This window comes from Acomys minous (genome assembly GCF_964271855.1).
Source record: "Acomys minous genome assembly, chromosome: 13".
Taxonomy (NCBI): domain Eukaryota; kingdom Metazoa; phylum Chordata; class Mammalia; order Rodentia; family Muridae; genus Acomys; species Acomys minous.
The window spans coordinates 6,250,640-6,267,500 of NC_140495.1; the positions used below are offsets into that span (position 1 = coordinate 6,250,640).

Here is a 16,861-nt window from a genome sequence, read left to right on the forward strand (position 1 = left end):
TGAATTGCTCTGCTTGGCCTCAAACTAACTCTAGCAATCTGTTCTAATCTACTGGCTCCTTCTCATTCTCTGGCCCATCTGTCTTCGCTTGTGTTTAGCTTGCTCTCTCTACACCCTGTGCCTGTAAGGCTGCCCTCTACGCACCATACTCTCTCAAGTAGCTTCCCTTTCCTCTCTGTTCTTGTGAGCATTGGGGATATCCTATTTTGTCAAATCTTTCTCTGATTTGTCACTTTTTCTCCCACTCAATTAGACATCACTTTCAAACATGGATGCTTCCTTCTACAAATTAACTTTACCATCATTGTTTGTGATTAGAGGTGTGTACTAAGGCCATGTCGCATTGCAGCTGGATCACACAGATCTAGAAGGTCTCTGCATGTGATCAGGGCAGCCAGGTTGCTGGATTAAATTTCCTTTCATTTTGTATTGGTTTCAGGTGTGCATTGTTCTTTATCTTTTCTGAAGACAGGATTCGCCATATTTGTCAGATTTTTTAATGAAGCATTTTAAGTGTTTAAATTTATAAGAATTGCTAAATAACATTATCACACAAAGTCCTTTATTCATGGTATCACTTATGAGTTTAAGTTCCTAGCATAGCTACAATTCAGTAATACAAGTGGATATGAACTACCCCTTTGGCTGATGTAGTCATGCTATGTAAGCTACCCACCCATTGGTTACTCAGTAGTCTTCTCAAGCACTGACAGACGAGCAGTGCTGTACTCAAGTCTCTCCTTTAATAATGGCTCCGAGTGCAAGAGTGGTGCTGCAGAGAAGTTACCATGCTTCATATGTGGGAGGCGTATTAACTGGCACTGTGTACAGCGCTTGGGACATTATAGGAGAAAGCAGACCACCTCGCGGTGGTGCTGCAAAGAAGTTACCATGCTTCATATGTGGGAGGCGTATTAACTCTGGCACTGTGTACAGCGCTCGGGACATTATAGGAGAAAGCAGACCACCTCACAGGTTTTGATTACAGCCATAGTCGTAGGTATCCACTGGTGTCTTGGAACTTGTCCCCCATGGGTAAAGGGGGGGTGTGATTACACTATTCTCCTAAGTTATTGACAGCTGATTTCTATTTATAGAATCTAAAAATCCATATTCTCATGCTGTCCCTACTGATTAATGTTAGTTTTAATCTGTATTTTAACACCCATGTATAAAGTGAATAAATGAATAACCTTTATAGGTTGAACTTCCATTTTAATGGCAGTCGTGTTTAAAACACACACATACACACACACACACACACACACACACACACACACACACAAATTAACTCAACTTCTGTCTTAGATATCTTGCCTCAGTTCAACTATTTGTACTAGTGGAGGGCAAGAAAATCTGATGTGACTTGATTAAAGTATCCCAAGTCATCACACACAGGGTCAAGTTCCTCTTGACGTTGTGAACTTTACCCTGTGCTTATTATAAAGATTTTTCCTGGTTTAGCCCTTTCCTCCCACATCTTTAGTGTGATACTGCCTAACTCAAAAGGCTTGTCTAGAATTAAAGTGAAGGATAGAGTCTTTATTGCTTTTTCCAGTGCATTTTATACAAAAGGCAGGTAATTTACTAGACTTAGGTAAAACTGTGGGTTAGTATAAAGAACAAAATTTGAACCCAGTTCTTTGAAAAGCACACCTTCACTGGGCACATGGGTCTGCCTTGCTTTTTTTTTTTAAATCATACAAACTAAACAAGTTAACAAGTTGACTTAGAAAAGTCAGTGCTACATTTGGAGATCTGAAGCCGTCTGTCAGAGAAGTGGGACGGTCTCTGCAGCCTGGGTTGTTAGTGTAAGATAAAAATCTAAGTTTAAGTGCTTGTGTTGCACTTGCTGTTTGCCGTATCACCCACAGCTATACTTTATGTTAAGCTTACGGAACTAAAATATTTGAAAGTTAAGAGTGTCTGATCTCACTGAGAGTCTCAGTACTCATACGCTTTGGTGCTATAGAAGCATGACTCAGTCCTGTCTCTGTAACGTGGCCTGACGGTACTTCAATGTGGCCCATTACATGTGATTAAGTTATAGTTCACTTCATTAATACCCCATGATTTTCAAGTCTCATTACTCAGTAGCTCAGGTTGAAGACACCGTGTGATTTCTTTTCCATGTTATATTTTCTTCCCACATCTTTCCTGATGACCTGAATTTAATTGGTGAGCTGCAACTTGTCATATCCATGCAGTAGAACTTACTCGGCCCTCATGATCTCATACACCCTGGTTAGATCAGCGGCCCATATCCCTCACTGTACATAAACTTTATTTGGAAATTAAAAAGAAAAAAAAAAACCCAACAGCAGTAAAACCTACCAGTGAATATAATAGCATCTTTGCACACCAAGAGGAAGATGTCAGGGTGATGTGAGTGAGAAACAATAAAACAGTGCCTGAAAGGAACAGCACTTCTCCTTAAAGCACGATGGAACAGCAGGCCACGGGTGTCATGGTCTTCACATGACCCAGTTTCAGTATGGCTCTGTCTACACACACTGGCTTTTGCTTGTTTTTCTTGTGATTGTTGCTGTTAGTTTTGGTGCGTGTAGAGTTGCTAGATTCCTGGGGTTTGACTGTTCCTTATTTCATCATGGAGTTGAGTTACAGACCATTTAGGTCAGCGTTTAAGTTCTTTTAGCAAGTGAGCTGGCCAAAGGTACTCTTACACCCGTAAGTCATTAACTTTATCTCACACATCTTGTGCCCTCTTACTAGCCTCGTAGCACCGGAGCTTTGCCTTCTTCAGCCCCCTCAGGTCTTTGATTTCCCAGGTTTTATCTATGGCTTCTGATCCAAGTGAACAGAGGTTGATTTCTAATTATTTTAGCTTCCTGTGTATGCAGGATACTACATGGATGTAAGAACATAATTTATAAATCTGGTGGAGAAAAATTATTGTGGCATAGAGGAAGGGTGTTGAATCAGCCTGTGCATTGTTGGTCTTTTGCAAGATAGTAAATAGTCCTATCCTTGGAGATAAGGAGGTAATGGTGAGTTCCCCTGAGTGGAAAGACAAGGAGTGGATCTCCTCCCACCCCTCACTTGGAGACTGAGGCAGAGGGTCCCGAGTTCAAGGCCAGTCTGTAAAGTGAGTCCTGTCTTTGAAAACTGGGTGAGGGCTATAACTCAATGACAGCGTTGCCTAAATGTATAACAACAGGTATGGTTTTCTTACCAGTTCTTAGGGCCTGTTCCTTGCTCATTCTGTTGTGCTGCTCTATTGATACATACATTTTAGGTTTGTATAAGCCCAGCTTTTAAGAGTGTGTCTAAAAAAGGTAGACTCTAAAACCACTGCTAACTTGTGTAGGGTGGTGATCTTTCTGGGTGGCGTTCTTTCTACATTATAAAACACACCATGATTAGCCAGCTCCCTCCTTCTGTGGTGTGTTGAGTGTCCATGTTGCTGTCTCATTGGTAGTTGTCAGCAGACTCGATTCGTTGACTGTGAAGGAAGACCTCTATACCGAGTTATGTTTGGGTAGCTCATGGAGGGTTAATTGCTATTGGAATTGGATTCTTCACCTTTTTTCCCTATAAATTTTAACATGTTATTTAATGAATGTAAAGTTATGCAAAGCATTTATATTAAAAAGACTTGTTAAGTACATCCTTTCTATCTGCCACCCAATTCCTACTGAGTGTTAATACTCAAATATTCATTTGTGATGTGTATTCAGTAATAGGGCTTGTGTACTGTATTCCTCATTCATCAATTACCATTGTTAAAGAATATGGCTTTTGGTATTTTCACTAGTGTATAAGACAAACCGCTTTTTTCTTTCCATTTCTTTTTGTTTTAAAGGACAAGGTCCAAGAATGTGAGGAAGTAGGTCGTGGTGTCTATGACTGGTGAGGAGCTGAAGCATGCTGCGCAGTAAAAAGTGGAGCGTCACTGCCCTCTAGGGGCTCAGTGTTAGCAGCCATGTTAAAAATAAAAGGTTCATTAGTAAGCTCTTTGAGTACAGAGCTCTGTTGGATGCACAGAGAACGCTGATTGTCTATAGAGTGTGACCGGTTAACACCAAAAACTAGTTTACAGTAATTATTACAAGTGAAAGCGCACCTAAGACTTTGTAATGTTTTAATTAAATGCTTTGTTAGGGCACCTGAACAAACCAGATAGCACTTTCAAGAATTATTTGGTGACCAACCCATCACTTAGTATTTTTAGTGTACTGTCCATAGCCCATAACAGACCAGGGTCTTAGGTTTGTAAGATTGAGGGGGGCGGTGTCATCAAGAAGCGTGTCCTTTGCTTTCAGGCGCTCTGATGGCATTTTCTTCTCACTTTGTGAGAGTGCTGCTTCCAGTTCACACACCCCCTGTCAGTGCTCACACGCTGAGTGGGCCTGCTGGGCTCGTACTGCAGCGTCCACAGCTGGAGGGTTTGGTAAGCGAAGTAGTTTGTTTTTCCATTATTGAAGATATTAGCTAAGCTTTGGCGTGTTAGGGATGCATATTGAGATTGTATGCAGACATGTTAATGTTTTGATATTTAAGCATATGTATATATTGGGTATGAAAATTCATGTGGTTATTAATATTTGGAAAAGACTTTTTTTGTTAATTTGTGTGGATTTAAATTTTTTTCCCTGGAAGGATGCTATAAAGCTGTTTAGTGGGTTTTTACTGTTTCTGATTATAAGCTGTGATATTAAGTATTTTAATAAGTATTATATAGTTTCACAGTATATACTTGAATTTGCTTTATCTCCATCCTGTGGTGGAAGCCGAGGCCAGGCCTGTTGACTGTCAGCGTCTGTGCTGCGTCCACTCCCCTGCCCTTCTCTTTCATCACTGTACGTTGAACATTAGATATTGAGTTTATTTGGAAAGTTGTAGATCTTTTCAAGGATCTAATTGAAATTAATTTTAAGGTTTATAATTGATATTAAAAAGAAATATTGAACCACAGGTGCCACATCCCATATATGTATTCGAATATTGAAACAAGGTATGTAAACAATTTAGTCATGGCTAAGAGGAAAAATTAAACTTGAGTTGTCTGCTGGAAAAGTAGCTTTGTGCTAAAGAATTGCGATGAATATTCTTCCACGGTAAAGTCTCTAAGCCATTTCTTAGTGACTGCTGTAGTTTTAGTATGCCAGCTTTCAAAGTAATCTCCAGTTCTCTGAGCTGAAGGGGGAGCTGGTGCTCAGTGGTACGTGGCTAAGCATGTGTGAAGCTATGTTCAGTCCCCAACAATGAGTTTCTCATTTGTTTTTGTTTTTGCTTTTTCCAGTTTTATAGTTTCCAGATTTTAAGTGTGCTTGCTCGTGAAGTGTCATCGTAGGTCATAAACTGTAGCAAGCTGTGGACACACATTGTATTCGCTGTTGGAGTGATGGGCTGTGTCAGAGAACACTGGCTTACGAATGTGTTCCACGTGCTGGTGTGGTGGCACGCACCTGCTCAGGAGCCAGGGGCAGACTGATCTCTGATTTCAAGGCCATCTTGGTCTACAAAGCAAGTACAGGATAGCCAAGGCTACACAGAGAGACCCTGTCTCGTAAAGCTAAAAAGTAAAAAAAAAAAAAAAAAATGTGTTCCAGAGCTGGCTACTGTTAGCATTCTTATTTTCTTTTAATGCCCTTTATTCAATTAAAAAGATTTACGTCACTTATAATTTTTATATTCTTTGAGGTGGCTTTAAAGTTTTGGTGTTGTTGTGGTTTTGTTTTTGTTTGTTTAAACAGATATAATCTATAGCATAGTTAGCTGTAGAGTTAAGTTTTTAAAATATAAAATTTGCCACTGGTAATGGCGGAATACTGATGCCAGCTGTCAGCGCCCTGGCCAGTGTTGTACTGTTGAGCATGTCAACCAGTTGGCAACAAGTGCATCCACAGAGCAAGCCCTCACCCGGATTGCACCACTAACCCGTACCGCTTACCAGTTGTACCTGTGGTACAATACTGCTCTTCTGAGAAGGACGGCCCTGTTGCAGCCAGATTTCAGCACAGGAGGGAGGAATTTGATAAAATTGGGACGTGAAGGACTGTAGAAGGGGTTCTGACTGTACACAAGCATGTGTTACTGAGACAGCTGGGAACAATTGGCTTCAAATTGCCTGGTGGTGAGCTTAACCCAGGAGAAGACTAAAACTGAAACTAAAACTAAAACTCTTAATGACAGAGCTGCCGGGTAGTCATCACGGAGCCCTGCAGGACTCGGTGATTGAGGACTGCATTGGTAGCTGGTGGGGATCCCTCCAGTCCTCCTGCACAAATCACAAAGCCAGGGAACAGAAGAGGTTGTTTCTGCTTCAGCCTCAAGAGAAAGCTTTGTTTGCAGTCCCTAAAAATGACAAGCTGGTAGATGCAGCATTGTTTGACCTGTATGACAATGCAGTGGGCTATGGGCCCATCATCTCCAGATTGCCTCAGCTGGTGAGCAGGCTCATTTTATATACAACTGAATTCCTGCATACAGAAGAAAATGAAGCCATCTCCGTGAGCACAGCCTACATGCGTAGAAGAGTAATTGTAGAAACATTTTTGGTTTTCTCTTGTTCCCTAAATTGCCACCTCCTTCCTGTTTGACGAGGAGAATTAATATGAGCTATATAGTGGTGTAAACATGTGACAGTGTTCCTTAACTCTTGCTTCTACTCATTTTTTTGTACAACATTAAAAAAATGTGAAGTTCCTATTTGTATTTTTTTTCAGTTTCTCATTGAACTCTGAAAAATCTTTTAAAAATGTAAAACTTCCTCTAAGAATTATGAAAGAATATTTTAACATTTTTGTATTTATTTAAAGTATAGAACTGAGCTCAACCATGAAAATATTATGAAAGCCATTAGTAAGCTTGAGTCATTCTGTCTGTTTTAACTACATATTCTAATTTTGAACAGTATTGATTAAGTCTGGCTAATATTTGCATTTTTTTTGAAGCCATAAATATATTGCTCATCCCATCTTAAGCTTACAATTTTTTTTGATCTATCTTGCTTGACTTTTGTTGTAAATAGTTTAGAAAAAAATTTTTTGAAGTAAAATTCACCCTTTTGCTAAAATTTTGAACTGAGCTCTTGTCATATTCCTATTGCACATATTTGGAAATAAGTAACATGAAAATACTTCAATAAAAGACCATCTGACAACCAACCGAATAATTTTATTCTAAAAAATGGTTGCAGGGTGCTTGCTATCTCTGACATTGGGGAGACTAGCTCGCTGCCTTCCGTTTTGTGTCAGTGTGGACAAAGTATTGTCAGGTTATGTTTTCTTTACCTCTGAGGCCTGTACACATCGCATCAGTGTATTGCGACAGTGAATGTTGTTCTGGGAAGTTTGAGGCCAGTTTGATTTTCCTTACTACACATTACTAAACTCAAACATAATGCAGCTCCTTTCCAGATCTTGGTGTGTGGTAACTTGATCAGGAAGTATATATTGCACCAGCACCTTTTCGCCACATATGTCCCTTTGGTTTGTAGGTACCAGTTCTCTGTGTTGAAAACGTCTCCTAGTTTTTAATTGTGCTTAACATTAGTTGTAATTTTCAGCGCATTTTTCTTCTGCTTTAGAATTCTCTCCCTTAAAGGTGGCAGACATCCTTGGGACACAGAGACAAGGCTCTTACTTGAAGCCTGGGAGGTGCTGGCTTGCAACAGCATCCATTCATTAACTCAGGACTCTTCAGTCTCTGAAGCTGCTGCAGTTAACCCTCTCCAGGTCTGTACTGTCTGCTCAAGCCTGGACTGGGAAGGAGCTGCTCACTCCTTGGTGGTCGCAGTATTTATTTCCTCAGTTCCTTGTCAGTTAGGTCTTTCCATGTAGCAGTATATGCCACCCAAACCCACTGGCTGAGGAGAGCGCGTACAGAGACAGCTGCCATCTTCTGAAACCTCATCATGGGAGGGGCCGTGTCCACCCTGCCTCGTTCCCTGGCAGGGAGCCAGCGGGGAGTTTTGACTTCTCCCTCTTTTCTGTGGGAGACATTTGCCCTGGGTGTGGACACCAGGAACTGGGACCTAGGAACCTACTCAGAAGCTGTCTGCCTTTGCAGCTGCCTGTCACACCTGGCTTTCTTTCTTTCCTGTTTACTGAAGTTTTCTGACTCATCTTTATAGAATCTTGCACTTGAATCTTACCTATGTCTTTGCTGTTCTTGTATCTCTGCTGCAGTTGTGAGCACAGTTAGAGATTTATTTTGGCTTTCAGTCTCTTTTCTTCATCTTTTTTTTCAATCTCACTTTTGTCAACTATTCTTTGAGATATAGTTTTCCTGAATTTATGCTATTAATAAATTCTTATATAGTATGTCATCCAAGATATTTCCTCTTCTCCTAAGGCATCTTTACAGAGTTGTCTTGCTGCTTCTGAAGCATTGAACATTTTGCCACCTTTTTCTGCAGTTTGTCCCGCCCTGTGGGCTGCTATTGTGAGGGCTCTGGTGTTCTGTGTCCTTTCCTGGAGCCTAGGGGGTGCAGGGGCAGGGGACAGCCCAGTGTTTTTGTTTAGTAGCCTTTAGGAATGGCTTTCTTTCCCCATGAGGTTGTGTTTGGCTTATCCTCTCTAGGAAGTGTGGATCCCTGAAAAATGACATACCCTGCTGGTTCTGCTGGGTCCTGGCAAAGTCTCCTGAAGGTGCCGGTGCGTAGACCCTCTTGTGCTGAGGGGTTGGTTTTCTTTGGTTTGTTTCCTTCTGTTGTTTTTGGAGGCTTCCTGTATGCGTGCCTTCAGGGTTTTGTTGAGAACGGGGAGTGCTGTCGCTGGAGGTTGGGTTAGTGCATCCTAGCACGCGGAGTTGGGGCTGCGAATCTGCTCTGCCTACTCTGCCCACAATTTGTCTTTTGACACTGCTCTTTGAGGTTTGTGAAAAGGGACTCTCCTTTTAGTACAGTGGCAGGCAGCCAATTTTTGCTGTTTAAAAGCTCTTCCCCCCACCCCCCAGGAAAGGTTAGTATTTAGTATCCTGCAGTTTTTACTCTGAACTATCTTTGTCATCTTTCATCTGACCTGCTCTGTTTGCACACAGACTGCCTTTTTCTATCCAGAAGATTTCCTTCGTCTTCTAGTCTCTGCTGAAACTCTGTTGCTGATTAGGTCTTTCTGGGTGTGCAGCTCAGTGGCATCCACCGGTTTGTGTCGGATCAAGCCTGAACTCTTATCTCTAAAGGCACAAATCAGTTGCATTCCTTTCCTGGCTCAACACTGTCTCATGTCCCATACATGCCCTGTGAGGATCGAAAGACCTGTTTAGTGGATAGTACCCACTGTGGGTGCTTGCCCTCTCAAACATGGACCATCTTCTGCAGGACTCTCTTCTTCCTGTCCAGATCTACGTAAGAATGTGTTTGCAGAAGTGAGCTCAGATGGCTGTGCGCCTCCCAGGAATTGGCAGAGATGCTGGGATTGCAGCTCCTGGGATCCTGTGTGTTAGGTGTCATAACACGTTGAATCTTGTTGGACGTGTCAAGTGACACCCCACTTCTAAACTTTTAGGTATTTGCACTGTCCCTGAGAAGTTGTGCTTTACATTTTGCCAGATTTCCCTCACTTTTAGGATTGAGTCTCAAGTTATGCTAATTATGTATGTAGTGGTGTCCTCCAGGACTCAATGCAAATAGTAACTTTGTAGGAAGGGAAACACAGTAGTTTCACTTTTGCATCTTTCAATTTCATGTATATCATTTTCTTCTGGTTTCTCAGTGCCATGAGATTGAACTCATGTTCATGATATGATTGGGCTTGGGTGGATGGAATAGTTTGTACTGCGGAGAGGCTTTTCCTTGAAAGAGCTGCAAATAGAAGGCCTGTTCCGTGAGCGGTGGGAACGAAAAGCTTTACAAGAAGCGTTAGCCTCACAGTGTGGCAGAAGAGCTGTGAGAAGCCAGGTCAGCGAGCGCGGGCCTGGCACGTGTGAGGGGCTGGCTGTCCCCAGCCGAGGAGATAGGCAGCCTCCAAAGAAACATGGCTTTGAACATTAGGTTCTAGTCTTTACATAAAACTTCCTTTAAAGTTGCATTTATTTTTCATGTATGGGGAGGGGAGGGCAGTGGCTGTGTGGAGGAAAGCAGGCAACTCGTAGGAATCAGTTCTTATTTTCTACCACGTGGGTTTCCAACACCAAATTTGGGCCATCAGACTTGGTGACAGGCACTTTTATAGATAGAACCAGCTACCTGTCCAGTATGTTAGTTAGATAGTTAGTATAAAAGTTAGTTGGGAGGTGGTGGTGCATACCTTTAATCCCAGCATTTGTGAGGCAGAGGCAGGAGGATCTCGGAGCTCATGGCCAGCCTGGTCTATAGTGTGAGATCCAGTATAGCCACAGCTACACAGGGAAACCCTGTCTTAAAAAACCAACCAACCAACCAACCAACCTAATAAATACAAAAATAAATGTACCTCTTCTTTAACTTGAGAGTCTATTCAATCTTGCCAAAACCATGTTTATTTTCTTCTTAGTACAGGTGATGAATTTGGTTGTAGGATTAAATTTGACGTCGGTGTGTAGTCATGCCCCACGACTTTGCTCTGTCATAACTCAGTGTGTGTGCGTTGAAACAGTGATGTCAGGGTCTTCTGTGGGAGGAGCCAAAGCTGTCCATAGTGAGGAGGGTGGCATTGCAGCATGAGTCTTAGTGGCTGTGCACATAGAAGAGAGAAAATGTTCTTCTTTCCTTATTGTGTATGCAATTTTGTACAGTTGCTTTATTTGCTTACAGAATAGTGAGTGCTTTGTGTCGTTAGGCAGATTTGGAGGGTTTTTTTTTCCCCCCAAGCCAGGGTTTCTCTGTGTAGCTTTGGGTGTCCTGGACTCACTTTTGTAGACCAGGTTGGCCTTGTACTCACCGTGGTCCACCTGGCTGTACTTTCCTGAGTGCTGGGATTAAAGGTGTGTGCCACCACGCCCCGTATGGAGAATGTTTTAATAGGATTTACAAATAAGAGGGAGAGCCTGGAGTGGTGGTCCAGGGTAGCTTGTGCCTGAGATTTTAAGAACTTTAGATGCTAAGTTAGGAATTGAAACTGTCTTTGTACACTGTTGAGAATGAGGAATTAACCCAGAAGCTTGATCATTAGATATTCAGGAACACCATGTGGCAATCCAAGTTCTAAAGGCTGAAAACACGACAAGCTGAATTTGCTAGAAATTTGAAGATTGCATCATAGTTAAGGATATGATACATATCCTACTACACAACACGGCATAGAAAACCTTTTCTGTGAAAATGATTATGAACTCCTAGCTGTTCTTGGCTGGTGGACGTGACTTACACCGCACACACTTTGTTGCAGAGGCCCCGTGCTCTGCCACAGTGCTCATGCTCATGAAGCCCTTATTTACAGCTCCAGTAACTTTGGTTTCCTCTACGGTCTAACCCTGAAATATTCCCTTCTGATGCGCCTGGCTGTGCAGAGTGCTCAGTTGCTCTTCTCGTTAGAAACCTGAACTTGTATCCTTTATGCTTATGTTGTACTGGGCTAGGTTGAATTGTAGGTCTTATTATATGTGTATTTTTACTCTTAAGAGTCTAGAAAACATTCCTTCTGATACACTTTATAAGAGAAAGCATTTAGTTTTTAAAGTAGTTTGGGCACTTAGTCTGTGCACCAGATTTCCTAATTTGTATGTATGGAAGTTAAGACTTGTGGAGAAGTTTGGATGTTTAAAGCAATGGTAGTACTCAGCCTAGCACCGTTTGGAGTTGGAATCAGCTAAATCTAGTGGGAATATGCTGGGAATGTGTCTCAGTCTCTGTTTTATACCTACACAGTGAAGGCTGAATATCAGGTGTAAAAGGAAACACAGCCAGTATGCAGAATCCTGTTTCATAATAGTGAGTGTGTGTTTACCAAATAAGCCTTCCGTGGCTCTGAAGTCACAGGATGTGCGATGCTTCAACAGATGTGGTGTTTTCTGAAGTACTTATTTAACAAGAACAAACTAAAAGGTAACAAAGGGGCTGTATATAGACATTGAGGACTGGAAATTAGGACTTAATCTGCTTTTATTTAATCAGTACAAGGAAAAATCTTAATTGCAAGTTAAGAAATTACTGGAGTTAAACAAGCTAAAGTATAAAGCAACAATACCAGAAACCCTGGATTTGTTAAGAACGTTCCAGTTACTTTCAGACATTTAACAAATCACTTCAGCCTTAAGTCTCTGAATCAGAATTTTCCATTTGTCTTTTATACTATCATAAATCTATCATCTACCACCCACTCTGTTCTGCAGTGCTGGCAAGTATCACCCATGATGTCATGCTTGCTAGACAAGTGTTCTATCACTGAACTGTTTCCAGCCCTCGACTTCTTTTTAGAAAATATATTTGTGATCATTGATTTGGGTAAAACAGAGGTTCTTAGAATAGACTGTACCTATTAGATTCCAGCCCATCAGCCAGCACCTAGTTAGGGATCGGGCGCTGCTGCTGCTCTGAACCAATTAGGGATCGGGCGCTGCTGCTGCTGCTGCTGCTGCTGCTGCTCTGAACCAGTTAGAGATCGGGCGCTGCTGCTGCTTCTTCTCTGAACCAGTTAGGGATCGGGCGCTGCTGCTGCTGCTCTGAACCAATTAGGGATCGGGCGCTGCTGCTGCTGCTGCTCTGAGCTTAGCTCTTAGTTCTTCTGTTCCCATGGAGAAGTTGCATTGATGCTTAGGTTTTGTTGCTTTTTGTTCAGAAAATTAAAGCAAAATAAGATTCAGTTTCTGCATTCTTCTACTCCAGAAATATCCTTAGTGAATAATGTTTCCCCAACTGATTGCTTTTATTACACACTTTTAATTTTTAATAATAATTTTTTATTTTTTGAAATTGTAGCATAATTACATCATTCCTCCATTCATTTCTTCCCTCCAACACTTCCCATGTATCTCATTTGTTCTCTCTCAAAATTATAGCAGTGTGTGTGTGTGTGTGTGTGTGTGTGTGTGTGTGTGTGTGTGACTCCCCTCATATATTCCTAAATACATACACAAAACCTGCCTGTTCTGTATAATGCTGCCTCTTTGCATGTGATCTCAGGGCTGACCATGTGGTATCTTTAAATGTGAGTCTCTTGTCTTCCCCTTTTACTTTCGTTTTTGCACTTGAGCTCAAACTCTGGCTGGTTCCCATGAGAATGACCAAGGCGTTACTAACATTAGCAGCAGGGCCTTTGGGACGGTCGGTAGAGTGGCCTGTGCCATGCTTAGGGACCTGGTAGTCTCCTCTACTGTTATTCTTTCTTGATGCCCATGGTTTTTTTTGGGGGGGGGTAAATATTTTGCTTTTTGGATTGTCATGTACAGAATTAGACATTTTATCATGGACTATGAAGTTATCTTGTTGGTTTTCTTGCTTCTTTAAGTTTTTCCCTTGACAGTTCCCTCATAAGGTCCTACCCTTGACAGCCCTACTGAAATGCATCATATTGGGGATATTGTCCCCACTTCTGTAACCCTATCTCCCACTGTCCCCTCTTAAAACACTGTAACAGTTCAATAGTGTTTTTGTTCTTGTTTGCTTTTGTTTCACACGTACATTCCAAATAGCTAGAATACAGCCTGATGGAGAGATATGCTCAGTACATATTTAACAAAAGAATTAGTTAAGAAGGTAGAGTTTGAAGAAGACAAGAAGTAGTAGCATGCACTAGACCAGTGCCTTCTCGGATCTTGACTCCCTTGTATCTTGACCCGATAGCAAGGTTCAAGGCAACATGGATGATGTAGTCAGATTGTCTCATAAAACCAAAGGGGGAGACATAGAGAAAAATGGTTTCATTACAAAGATAGGACAGATGTTAGAGGAGATGCCTGTGTAACCTGGCTGTCCTGGATTTGCTTTGTACACCAGGCTGGCCTTGAACTCACAGAGATCAGCTTGTCTCTGCCTCCTCTGAGTGCCACCTCCAGGCCAGTCCTCCACATTTTTATGATCACTAAAGAGTTTCAGGCTTTAGTTGCCAAGTACAACAGATAAAAAAATTACATAAGCATGAGACCTAGTTTCCATTGTGACTGTTGGTGTCTTATTATGACATGAGATTGATTTTGGGTGCTAATTTTAACTGTTTAAACATTTTCACATGTGACTGTTCACATGTAAGACCTACAGGACTCACGGAGTTATGTAATGAGAATAAACCATTCAGTGTCCCCAGAAGGCTAACTTCAGTCCACTTCTTTGCTTTTTTATTTTTTATTTTTTGGTGAATAGGAGACAGACTGGAGCAGTGTTGGGCTGAAAGGCAGTCAAGGGCTCATCTCGGGATTACAATAAAATCCAGGACCAAGTAGGCCAGGAACAGATTGTTAGAAATCCGAATTAGTCTCTCTTCCCAGCTGTTATAAGATGTAACAGGCCAAAAATTATGCATACATTCAGTTAAGTAGGATGTGACAGAGTCTTCCCATGAAAACGGTGATGCTGAGAGTCTTCGATGATTGGCTGGCTAGTACTGCAACTGTGGAATAGTTTACACCAAACCCAGAAGACCTGGGAACAGCATGCTCTGCTTGACATGAGAAACGGGTGGTCCTGTGGTGTTCGAGCTTGTACATCTTAAGGAAGCTCTTTTTAGCTTAATGTCAGCAAAGCAGCTGCTGCTTGAATTTAGTTTGTGAAACACTGAATTATTCATTTCCATAAACAAAACTTCCTTAGTAATTATTTAGCATTAATTTATTTCTCTTTATTTCAATCGACCCTTTTGACATTCTGGTTTAAAATTAAAAATATTCTTTGTGGAGTCTAACAAAACAAGACTTTGTGACAGCTGCTTTCTCTACCCTAGTCTATGGCAAACCACTTATATATTTGGAGAGAGGAATTGTATCTTATGGCTCCTTCTTAGTTTTCTAATAATGTTCTTAATAAAACAGAATAAAAATAGAACATTTCTCTGTAGTGTCTCTAGGTATTCAAGGTTTTCCTTGGCACTGAATCTTGACTTATTAGATCTTAGCATGATGATGTTTCATAGACTAATAGAATAAAAATGTAAAGCTTGTTGTTTTGTGGTACTTTGAATTCCCCATCTACAAATATAAGTTTATGAAGCATAGAAACAAAAATGTATATTTTTACATTATATATAAGATTTTTACATGTAGAATGTACACTGTTGTTATATTATGACACAAAGTTATATATCTGTATTGTATATACAGCAAAATTTTGGCTTACATTTATTTCTTGGAACTATATTATTCTCAACTCTAGTAAACTATACATTTAGCTGCAATTTTTGTTCTAAAATTTTTAAGTTTTTCTAATTTTCTTTTAAATTTTTTAGTTGGCTGACAAGCAAAACAGTCATTTCTGGTCAATTAACAAAACAAATCATTAGGCTTTACAGTTTGTATTCATGTTAAATTTAAAGGAAATGAAGAAGGTCAAAGTCAATTCTGCCTTCTCTTTAATAATAACAGTTACAGGTGCATAAGGATTTTCTTATTTGGGGATTTAGTGATTTCTCTACTCAACAAGCTTGAGCCACTATGTTTTCCTTTCTCTGCAAAGGGCGCTTAGAGATAATTGGCTTGGTTTCAAGTATGTGACTGCCTTTTAGAGATAGGACAGTTATAGAAAGATTGTGGTCTAGAAAAGAGTCGCTGTTTCTTAGCCCAGTGTAAATATGTCTGGCATGTCTTTTTTAAAAATTTCTGAGAGTAATCAATCTCTAATAAAACTATACTCTTAACTACTTGAGCTGATAAACAGCAAGGTTTGTTTTAAAGAAGTCAAGTTTATTCTATGTCAATTTTCTATTTGCCCTGTATAAGATATATTTAATTACTTCACTCCATCTCTGTGTTCAGATTAATCAGACCCTGCTACATAGTGGAGCTCAAATTAGAATAATACTTTAATCAACTGTGCTACCCATGCCATGGTAGACTAGGAAAGCTACTCTTGGCATATTGAAGATGCATGCATTTTATTTTCTATTGTAATTTAAAAGTAAAATCAGAAATATTGATTTCTACTTGACTGGAGAGATGATTTAGTTTGAATACCAGTCTGATGTTAATCAGGTGAGAATTAATTGAGTTGGAGGTATTAGATATTCAGTGCTGTTAACTGAGCCGTGATCAATCTAGGGAGAAGCTTTCTGTTGGACTGTGTTGGAATTGTCAAACAGCTCATGCACTACAATATAGAATAATCTTTTCATGTTCATCCTTCTATCTTCTTGTCTCATTAAATGCACCACTAAATTCATTCTATACACAGACTAATCTTTAAAGTGTAGAATGTTAATAAACCATAATTTAATAGAAAATTAAAAGCATAATAATTTTGTCACAAAATGCTTTTGTTGTCACACTTTGTAATACATTATCTAGAACTGAATTTTAAAGCCAAGTGATTAAATACCTATTTTTGAAGTATGCTTGTAACATAAAAAAGAAAAACCCAAACATCATTTTATATAATTGTTCAACATTGAAAGAAGTGAGCAGTGTATAGAATTATTTTAATGTTTATGTCCTGAAATAAAAATAGAGTCAGTAGCATTTTGTTGCTCCGAGATGTGGCCTGGGCTTTTCATTTATTTTAAGAGTGTGATAGCAATATCATAAGTGTCGTGAAAATATAAATGGTGAGATAACAGCTCCGCAGGACCCGATCTTAAGTAGTAACATTGTAAAGTCTTTAAATAAACTGCAGCCAGAGCTGAAAGGAGCCATTTGCCTTGTCAACCAGGGACAGTATACTTATTAGTGACTAATTAAATTTAGGGCACCATGTCTTTTAGCCCCTTTGTCCCATTTTCCCCCCTCTTTAAAACTGAGAATTTGGATCTATTTACCAGGAAGGTAGCACATATGATCGTCAGGTCTCTTTCGGTTTGGCAGCTGGTGTGACTGTGTTAGATTAGAAGAAAGCCTG

General features: G+C 40.4%; 1 protein-coding gene and 1 pseudogene across 2 annotated transcripts in view; both read left to right on the forward strand.

Moving 5' to 3' along the window:
• The window catches only part of CMC1 (C-X9-C motif containing 1), a 64,308-nt gene that overhangs the window by 27,306 nt on the left and 20,141 nt on the right, over positions 1-16,861 (forward strand). The window lies entirely within an intron of this gene.
• LOC311580702 (cleavage and polyadenylation specificity factor subunit 5-like) lies at positions 4,292-6,728 on the forward strand (annotated as a pseudogene). Its single transcript has 3 exons — positions 4,292-4,411; positions 5,264-5,310; positions 5,871-6,728. The product of its transcript is annotated as a cleavage and polyadenylation specificity factor subunit 5-like (transcript).